The 11,466-nt window shown below is 43.3% G+C and overlaps 1 protein-coding gene across 1 annotated transcript in view; it reads left to right on the top strand.

The window, feature by feature from the left end:
* The window catches only part of LOC128703523 (uncharacterized), a 586,091-nt gene that overhangs the window by 127,934 nt on the left and 446,691 nt on the right, over nt 1-11,466 (top strand). The gene's annotated exons all lie outside the window — the stretch shown is intronic.

Here is an 11,466-nt window from a genome sequence, read left to right as displayed (position 1 = left end):
GGTCGTCCCTGAATCATCCATTCTCTAGTGACATTAGGTCGTCCCTGAATCATCCATTCTCTAGTGACATTAGGTTGTCCCTGAATCATCAATTCTCTAGTGACATTAGGTCGTCCCTGAATCATCCATTCTCTAGTGACATTAGGTCGTCCCTGAATCATCAATTCTCTAGTGACATTAGGTCGTCCCTGAATCATCAATTCTCTAGTGATATTAGGTAGTTCCTGAATCACCCTTCACTCCCTGGCCTTGCTTGGAAGGCTGGTATAGCTCTAACATAAGTTATATCTATTTCCTTCCCGTTGGGCCTCCCAGCTTCATATGCTGTGTGTGTGTGTGTGTGTGTGTGTGTGTGTGTGTGTGTGTGTGTGTGTGTGTGTGTGTGTGTGTGTGTGTGTGTGTGTGTGTGTACTTACCTAGTTGTGGTTACAGGGGTCGAATCATAGCTCCTGCTCCCGCCTCTTCACCTGGCCGCTACCCGGTCACTCTTCCTGCTCCGTGAGCTTTATCATACCTCTTCTTAAAGCTATGTATGGATCCAGTCTCCACTACATCACTACCTAGGCTATTCCACTTCCTGACAAATCTGTGACTGAAGAAATACTTCCTAACATCCCTGTGCTTCATGTGAGTCTTCATCTTCCATCTGTGATCCATTGTTGCTGTGTCCCATCTCTGGAACATCCTTGTCCATACCTCTCAGTATTTTATATGTCGTTATCATATCCCCCTATCTCTCCTGTTCTCCAGTGTCGTCAGGTCGATTTCCTTTAACCTCTCCTCGTAGGACATACCTCTTAGCTCTGGGACTAATCTTGTTGCAAATCATTGCACTTTCCCTAGTTTCGTTACTTGCTTGGCTAGGTGTGGGTTCCAAACTGGCGCTGCATACTCCAATATGGGCCTAACGTACACGGTGTACAGAGTTCTGAATGACTCCTTATTTAGATGTCGGAATGCTGTTCTTAGGTTTGCTAGGCGCCCATATGCTGCAGCAGTTATTTGGTTGATATTCGCCTCAGAAGATGTGCCTGGTGTTATACTCACCCCAAGATCTTTTTCCTTGAGTGAGATTTGTAGTCTCTGGCCCCCATAGACTGTACTCCGTCTGTGGTCGTCTTTGCCCTTCCCCAATCTTCATGGCTTTCCACTTGGTGGGGTTGAACTCCAGGAGCCAGTTTCTGGACCAGGCCTGCAGCGTGTCCAGATCCCTCTGTAGTTTTGCCTGGTCTTCGTCCGATTGAATTCTTCTCATCAACTTCACGTCATCTGTAAACAGGGACACTTCGGAGTCTATTCCTTCCCTCACGTCGTTCACAAACACCAGAAACAGCACTGGTCCTAGGACTGATCCCTGTGGCACCCCGCTCATTACCGGCACCCACTCTGACACCTCGCCACGTACAATGACTCGCTGCTGTCTTCCTGACAGGTATTCCCTGATCCATTGTAGTGCCTTCCCTGTTATCCCTGCCTGGTCCTCCAGCTTCCGCATTAATCTCTCGTGTGAAACTGTGTCAAAACGCTTTCTTACAGTCCAAGAAAATGCAATCTACCCACCCCTCTCTCTCATGTCTTACTGCCGTCACCCTGTCATAGAACTCCAGTAGGTTTGTGACGCAGGATTTCCCGTCCCTTAAACCGTACTGGCTGTTGTTGATAGGCTCATTCCATTCTAGGTGCTCCACCACTCTTCTGATAATTTTCTCCATGACCTTGCATACTATGTGTGTACTCACCTATTTGTACTCACCTATTTGTGGTTGCAGGGGTCGAGTCTTAGCTCCTGGCCCCGCCTCTTCACCGTGTGTGTGTGTGTGTGTGTGTGTGTGTGTGTGTGTGTGTGTGTGCGTGTGTGTGTGTGTGTGTGTGTGTGTGTGTGTGTCTGTGTGTGTCTGTGTGTGTGTGTCTGTGTGTGTGTCTGTGTGTGTGTGTCTGTGTGTGTGTCTGTGTGTGTGTGTGTGTGTGTCTGTGTGTGTGTGTGTGTGAGTGAGAGTGTGTGGACAGTGGAGTGGAGAAGTCACGCACGTTTAAGCTCGTGAATTCGCTGTTTTTTCCGACTATACCACAGGGATATAGGCACGGAATATAGGTGTGTACAAACATAAGAGTGCATATAATCACTTAAACCCCGAAAAAAGGAAATATAAGTGATCACAGAAGAGTAAACATAGATAATAGTGCAAGTTACAGTGGCGGCCGGGAACGAGGAAGGGAAGTGGTTGGGAACTAGATCTATGAGTGTTGCCACACAGTACGTAGCGGAGTTCGAAGAATAAGTACGACCCAAAATCAGGAAGATGAGAGATAATCGTAGAGGTGTCGGTAAATACAGTGAGTGCAGTGAGAAAGTTGTGTGAAGTAGTGACTACAGTGCTTACGGGAAGGTAGGGGAAACAAGCACCGTGACTGAGGACAGGCATCGAGCAGCGGCAACAAATTATTATTATAATCAAGGGGGAAGCGCTAAACCCAGAGGATTATACAGCGCCTGGGGGGGGATGTGGAAGGCATTCAGGCTTAATTCGGGGAACTGGAGCACAGATCCAATTCCCTAAATCAAGAGCCCCTCACCAACATCAAGGAACCTTCCTTGAGGGGAGCGGCAACAAAGCGGAACCCAGGAGCCAAGTAACGTACTGAGCCTTTTGTGATTGTATGTTGGGATTGGGTCTGGCCTGGAAACATTGATAGCTGAGGATCCTAAAATCCTGCTCTGGAGAGCTGAACATCATTATAGAGCACTCAACGCTTAGTAAAGGGGACTAGTGTCAAGTCACAGCTTCCCTTCAATAAAACTGTATTGGTTATCGTGTATAACCTCGTTCTCTCCTACGTGTTCCACCAGTCTTCTCCCGTTAAACTTCTTCAGTACTTTACAACTAAACATGTTAATGGCACTTATCTGTAGTTTAATGCTGCCTGTCTGTCTCCTTTCTTAAAAATTAGGACTAAAGTTTCTGTCTTTCATATCTCAGGATGTTGCCTTGTTTCGATAGACGAGTTGAACATTGTTGTTATTTCTACTCCTTCTCTCAGGACCCATAAATAACAAAAAGGCACAATACCGTGACTGGAACAATACACAAATAACTCGCACATAGAAGAGAGAAGCTTACGACGACGTTTCGGTCCGACTTGGACCATTTACAAAGTCACAGAACCCATGTAGAGGTGATCAATGGGCTCATCACTTCTGAGGTATGTTGTTTGCTTAGCACTCTCTACACCTCCAGATCGGTTGTGTGCAGTGTATCAAGGACTCGTTGGTGTGCCATACCACCTCGATGTGGTGGAAGCCTGTCTGTCTTCTCTGGAAATATCTTTAGTGAGCTCCTCACATAATTCCCGGCCATTTCTAGTGATCCCTTCTCCTTCCTTAGTCTCATTACCTCTTCTTTGAATGTTGTTTTCCTCCTGCGTGGCTGTACAACACTGAGTCAGAACTGGATACAACACTGAGTCAGAACTGGATACAACACTGAGTCAGAACTGGATTTTGATGCTATGTCATTTTCCTTATTATCACTTAGCCTTTCTCCTTATCCACGCATATTCGTTTCTGGCTCTTTGGTTCATTTCTTTATTTTCCTGTGTCCTTTGTCTTCTATACTTTTTCCATGCTTTACATTGCACTAAGAGATAACTTAGTAAGCATAAAAGGGGTAAAGACTTTTCAATTGCTTTCCTTTATACTTAGATGTAATCGCCAACAGTCTCAGATATATCCACTAACAGAAATTTAACAAGGATATTCAAACATTTTTTGATCATGTTTAAGGTCTACGTTAAAATGATTACTACGAGCACTAATTCCTTGACTAGGAGGCTTAGTGCAGATATACTCTACTAAAAGTAAGTCATGTAACATTCGTGGACTCAACATTCAACACGCTATACACTAGGTTAGGTGAGTACCCTTCATATTACCTGCAAAGTACATGTACTCTGTTATCCCATTAAGCCTTAGCCATATATAATGTTAGGTGCGTATTTTTAACATATAATCATTACCTACACACCATGTTAGGTCTAAACACTCGACATATTGATATTAACTACACGTTTGCTACACGCAAACATTAGCGCCACAATCTCTCGCGAGCGGATCAACTTCCGGGATATGGTAAACAGAATTGACAGGTCGTAAAAAACAGTGTTTGGACCCACCGGGTAGAAAACACCCTGACTGAAAACCTGATTGAGTTTTGAATTCCACAAGATAACTATTTGCAATCTCGAAAACCAAGTAAATGATATGAAAGTAACGTATCCAATAAAAGGAAAAAATAATGGAATGTACGACTGTTCCTCGAATCCAACTGAGATCCATATAACACACGTATTAATATATATATATATATATATATATATATATATATATATATATATATATATATATATATATATATATATATATATATATATATATATATATATATATATATATGTCGTGCCGAATATGTAAAACTGGTCAATTAGCAAGAACTCATATAAATTTAAGTCCTTTCTAAAATTTTCTATTATACGTTTAAAGATATTTTTTTTCATTAATGTTAATGTAAAAATTTTTAATTTTGCACCAAAAGAATCTTAGAAAACTTACCTAACCTTATTATAACAAGAACAATTTATTTTAACCTAACCCAACTAAATATATTTTAGATTTGTTTACAATAATTTAAATACTAAACAAACACAGTGAAATATATTTTTTTCATTAGTTTCAGAATGATTTTGGCGAAATTACTGCATACACAAATTTTCGCTTATCCTATATGGCAAGATCGCAAGTTCTGCCTATTCGGCACGACATATATATATATATATATATATATATATATATATATATATATATATATATATATATATATATATATATATCACTGATCTCTGGCCGAAGGAGACTCGAACCTACGAACCTTAGAACAAGGTACGCAGTGCTTTACCATCCTCACCACACTGGACCAATACCTTGGCGCCCAGCTCACGCTAGACGTTTTGATCCAAGGTAGCTAGCTTTCAGGGAGGAGGCTTACAGCTTTTCAACTCATCTCCTGCATGCATCAGAGTTGGGTATATTTCGCCTGCTCTTGTGAATTCCATGCATTGTTAAAATCTCTAGTTGGTGGATGCATGCAGGGGATGAGATGAAAAGCTGTAAGCCTTCTCCCTGAAAGCTGGCTGCCTTGGATCAAAACGTCTAGCGTGAGCTGGGCGCCAAGGTATTGGTCCAGTGTGGGTAGATTGGTAAAGCACTGCGTACCTTGTTCTAAGGTTCGTAGGTTCGAGTCTCCTTCGGCCAGAGATCAGTGTTTGTGTATATTTCGCCTGCTCTTGCGAATTCCTTGCATACAGACACACACACACACACACACACACACACACACAGAGGATCCAGTAGCGATCAGTGAAGAGGCGGGGCCAGGAGCTGAGTCTCGACCCCTGCAACCACAATTAGGTGAGTACAATTAGGTGAGTACACACACACACACACACACACACAGTATAACACCAGGCACATCTCCTGAAGCGCACATCAACCAAATAACTGCTGCAGCATATGGGCGCCTAGCAAACCTCAGAACAGCATTCCGACATCTTAATAAGGAATCGTTCAGGACCCTGTACACCGTGTACGTTAGGCCCATATTGGAGTATGCGGCACCAGTTTGGAACCCACACCTAGCCAAGCACGTGAAGAAACTAGAGAAAGTGCAAAGGTTTGCAACAAGACTAGTCCCAGAGCTAAGAGGTATGTCCTACGAGGAGAGGTTAAGGGAAATCAACCTGACGACACTGGAGGACAGGAGAGATAGGGGGGACATGATAACGACATACAAAATACTGAGAGGAATTGACAAGGTGGACAAAGACAGGATGTTCCAGAGATTGGACACAGTAACAAGGGGACACAGTTGGAAGCTGAAGACACAGATGAATCACAGGGATGTTGGGAAGTATTTCTTCAGCCACAGAGTAGTCAGTAAGTGGAATAGTTTGGGAAGCGATGTAGTGGAGGCAGGATCCATACATAGCTTTAAGCAGAGGTATGATAAAGCTCACGGCTCAGGGAGAGTGACCTAGTAGCGATCAGTGAAGAGGCGGGGCCAGGAGCTCGGACTCGACCCCCGCAACCTCAACTAGGTGAGTACAACTAGGTGAGTACACACACACACACACACATATATATATATATATAATTATATATATATAATTATATATATATATATATATATGTGTGTGTGTGTGTGTGTGTGTGTGTGTGTGTGTGTGTGTGTGTTAGAAGTAATCCGAAACCAAGACAACAGTGCATTAGTGTTCGCAATAAAGGTAACAGAATTCTTGGCTTCATATCTAGAAGTATAAATAATAGAAGTCCTCAGGTTATTCTTCAACTCTATATATCCTTGGTTAGGCCTCATTTAGACTATGCTGCTCAGTTCTGGTCACTGTATTACAGAATGGATATAAATGCTCTGGAAAACGTACAGAGGAGGATGACAAAGTTGATCCCATGTATCAGAAATCTTCCCTATGAGGATAGACTGAGGCCCTGAACCTGCACTCTCTAGAAAGACGTAGAATTAGGGGGGATATGATCGAGGTGTATATATGGAAAATAGGAATAAATAAAGGGGATGTAAATAGCGTGCTGAAAATTTCCAGCCAAGACAGGACTCGCAGCAATGGTTTCAAGTTGGAAAAATTCAGATTCAGGAAGGATATAGGAAAGCACTGGTTTGTTAATAGAGTTGTGGATGAGTGGAACAAACTCCCCAGTACAGTTATTGAGGCTAAAACGTTGTGTAGTTTTAAAAATAGGTTAGATAAATACATGAGTGGGTGTGGGTGGGTGTGAGTTGGACCTGACTAGCTTGTGCTACTAGGTCAGATGCTGTCCTCCTTCCTTAAGTGAATGTGACTGACCTGACTAGGTTAAAGCACTGGCTTAAGCCGGTAGGGGAATTGGACTTGCCTCGCATGGGCCAGTAAGCCTTCTGCAGTGTTCCTTCTTTCTTATGCTCTTATCTTCTTATATATATATGTCGTGCCGAATAGGTAAAACTTGCGAATTTGGCTTAAAAAGCAACGCTCATCTTGCCGAATAAGACAAGCGAAAATTTGTGTATGCAATAATTCCTCAAAAATAGTTCTGAACCTAACGAGAAAAAAAATATATTTCATTGTGTTTGTTTATTATTAAATCATTGTAAACGTGTCTAAAATATATTTAGTTTTATTAGGCTAAATTAAATTGCGCTTGTTATAATAAGGTTAGGTAAGTTTTGTAAGGTTATTTTGGTAAAAAAATTTAATTTTTACATGAATATAAATGAAAAAAAAATATTTAAACGTATAAGAGAAAATTTTAGATAGGACTTAATTTTAAATGACTTCAGATGAGGGCAGGTTTGTCGAAAGACAAATCTGACCAAAAGCTGTTGTACAACCACATCAGGAGGAAAACAGCAGTCAGCTAATAGGTAATCAGATTGAGGAAGGAAGGAAGGAGGAGAGATCACAAAATACGACTGAGTATGTGAACAGCTCAACACGAGATTCCAGGAAGTCTACTTACAACAGAGGATGAGGTGAAGACCCTGCTAAGTGAGCTGAATTCTTCAAAGGCAGTGGAACCGTACATCTCTCTGAGGGTCCTGAGAGAGGGAGCAGAGGCACTATGTATGCCACTAACAACAATCTTCAGCGCATCCGGTGAAACAGGACAGTTATCTGAGGTGTGGAAGATGGCAAATGTAGTCCTAATCTTTAAGAAAGGAGGCAGGCAGGTGGCATTAACTACAGACTAGTGTCACTGACACGTATAATAGGTAAATTCATTAAGAAGCTCATCGGGAAAAAACTGAAGCAGCTAGAAAGGTATGAGATTATACACGATTTCAGGGAGGAGAAATCCTGCATCACAAACCTGCTGGAATTTAACGACAAAGTTGCAAAAGTAAGACTGAGGAGAGAAGGGTGGGTAGACCGCAGTTTCTTGCACTTAAAGAAGGTTTTCGATGCAGTTACGCACAAGAGATTAGTGCAAACGCTAAAGGAACAGGCAAGGATAATAGGAAAGGCATTCCAATGGATCAGAGAATAGCTAACATGAAGGAAACAACGAGTGATGGTAAATGACGAGGTGTCAGAGTGGGTGCCATCGATGAGCAGAATTCCACAAGGGTCAGTCCTAGGGCCTATGCTTTGAATGATGTGACAGAAGGGATAGAATCAGATGTGTTCCTGTTTACAGATGATTTGAAGCTAATGAGGAGAATTCAAGTGGATGAGGGTCAGGTAGGTCGACAAAGGGATCTAGACAGGCTGTAAGCCTGGTCCAACAGCTGACTCCTGGAGTAACCCCACCAAGTGCAAAGTCATGAAGATTGGGAAGGAAGAAGATTCCAGACAGAGTACAGTCTATAGGGCCAAAGACTGCAGACCTCACCCAAGAAAAGGTTCTTGGGGTGATTGTAATCCCGAGCACATCTCGTGCTGCAGCATTTGAGCTCCTGGCAAACCTGAATAGTGTTTCGACACCTGTGTAAGGAATCATTCAAGGCTATGTACACCGTGTACGTCAGGCCCATATTGGAGTATGCAGCACCAGTATGGAACCCACACCTAGCCAAACACGTCAAGAAATTGGAGAAAGTGCAAAAATTTGCTAAGGGGTATGTGTTATGAGGAGAGGTTAAGGGAACTGAACCCGATGACACTAGAGGATAGAAGGGATAAGGGGACATGATAACGACGCATAAAATACTGAGAGGAAATGACAAAGTGGACAGGAATACACACACACAGGAATAGACTGTTTCAGAGATGGACACAGGACAAGTGGCCACAATTGGAAGCAGAAAACTCAGCAAGTATTTATTTAGCCGTAGAGCTGTTAGAAAGTGGAATAATCTGGAGAGTGAAGTAGTGGAGGCACGATCCATACATAGCTTTAAGAAGAGGTATGATAAGACACTTGGAAAGGGGACAGAATGACCTAGTAGCGACTAGCGAAGAGACAGAGCCAGGAGCTGTGATTAGACGCCTGCAACCGCATATAGGTGAGTACTCACAAACACACACACACACACACACACACACACACACACACACACACACACACACATACACATACACATACACATATACACACACATATACACACACATACACATACACATACACACACACACACACACATACACACACACACACACACACACACACACACACACACACACACACACACACACACACACACACACACACACACACACACACATACACACATACACATACACACAGTACAAAGGTTTGCAACAAGGCTAGTTCCAGAGCTCAGGGAAATGTCCTACGATGAAAGGTTGAGGGAAATCGGACTGACGACACTGGAGGACAGAAGGGTCAGGGGATACATGGTAACGACTTACAAGATGCTGCGGGGAATAGATAAGGTGGACAGAGACAGGATGTTCCAGAGATGGGACACAGAAACAAGGGGTCACAATTGGAAGCTGAAGACTCAGACGAGTCACAGGGATGTTAGGTAGTATTTCTTCAGTCAAAGAGTCGTCAGGAAGTGGAATAGCCTAGCAAGTGATGTAGTGGAGGCAGGAACCATACATAGCTTTAAGACGAGGTATGTCAAAGTTCTGGAAGCAGAGAGAGAGAGGACCTAGAAGTGATCAGTGAAGAGGAGGGCCCAGGAGCTGAGTCTCGACCCCTGCAACCACAGTTAGGTGAGTACACACACATACACACACACATTCACACACACACATACACACACACACACACACACACACACACACACACACACACACACACACACACACACACACACACACACACACACACGCATATACTACAGGCCTAGTGTCTAATCGACATGTGCCTAGGACAGAATGGTAACTAACACACATACACACACACACACACACACACACACACACACACACACACACACACACACATACAAACACACATACACATACACACACATACACACACAAACACACACACACACACATACACACACACACACACACATACACACATACACACACAAACACACGCACACACACACACACACACACACACACACACACACACACACACACACACACACACACTCTCTCTCTCTCTCTCTCTCTCTCTCTCTCTCTCTCTCTCTCTCTCTCTCTTTATTAACAAGTTATTTACAGGTTAAGGATTCCTAACTTTATTGGCAAGCTAAGAGCTGTTACCTACATCAGCTCATTTGAAAGCATTTTTATTGTTATGAAACATACACGTAGGGAACAGGATGAAGTTGGAGCCATCTGTGGGCCAGTTGAGAGCCATCTGTGGGCTAGTTGAGGGTCATCTATGGGCCAGCATTTTCAATTGATCAACTGACTTTATCTCGTTGACATCATTATGCTGTACGAATGTGTTCAAGACTCGAGTCATCCTGGGTATATATGATCTCAGATAGAGTGATGTTCTGGAGAAGGGTACAGCCAGAGTGAAGTTGCTGCTTTCTGCCCGTCTTGTGGCCTAAAAGCTTGCTTCTCGCTGTCCTCGAAGTGGAGCCAAGTGTGGTACTTTGACAATATTGGCCTTGTACATAACAGTAAGGTCACCCACATCCCTCCTGTGTTGAAGGCTCTGCTGAAATGACAGATCTGTCCAGGATGGGTCCAGGCGAGAGATGAGACGTCTTGCTCTGTTCTCTACTCTGTCAAGCAGTCGCAGATGAGAAAGGGGCCATATCCAATGCCCTCACCCACTGCATTACAAACTCCACCCCCACAGCAACCACCCATAGTTCCTTATCAGGTCTCCCACTTCTCGAACCCCAATATACCTCCCAGACCACAGTCTTAGAAAAGAAGTTGAAGGTGTGGCATACAAATGCAAGTGGAATAACAAATAAGTGTGAGGAGTGGCATGAAAGAATCAAGGAGACATCCCCAGACATAATAGCACTCACAGAAACGAAACTCACCAGAATGATAACAGATGCAATCTTTCCACTTGGATATCAAATCCTCAGGAAAGATAGAGGGAGCAGATGGGGAGTGGGAGTTGCACTGCTCATTAAAAACTGGTGGGGATTCGAGGAAATGGAAGAAATGGATGGAATGGGCGAAAGGGACTACATAGTTGGAACAATCCAGTCTGAGGGCCATAAGGTGATAATTGCAGTAATATACAACCCACCACAGTAGTGCAGGAGGCCAAGAGAAGAATACGACGAGAGCAACAAAGCAATGATAGACAAACTACCCGAGGTGGCCAGAAGAGCTCACATGGGGAGAGCAAAGTTACTAGTTATGGGTGATTTCAATCACAGGGAAATGACTGGGGAAACCTGGAGCCCCATGGAGGTCCCGAAACATGGAGAGTCAAGATGATGGCTGTGGTACTGGAAAACCGCATGCATCAACATGTTAGTGACACTACCAGAGAGAGATG

The sequence above is a fragment of the Cherax quadricarinatus genome, chromosome 93, assembly GCF_038502225.1.
Source record: "Cherax quadricarinatus isolate ZL_2023a chromosome 93, ASM3850222v1, whole genome shotgun sequence".
Lineage (NCBI taxonomy): Eukaryota > Metazoa > Arthropoda > Malacostraca > Decapoda > Parastacidae > Cherax > Cherax quadricarinatus.
Note: the sequence above shows the minus strand (reverse complement) of the source record. Positions and strands in the feature narration are given on the sequence as shown.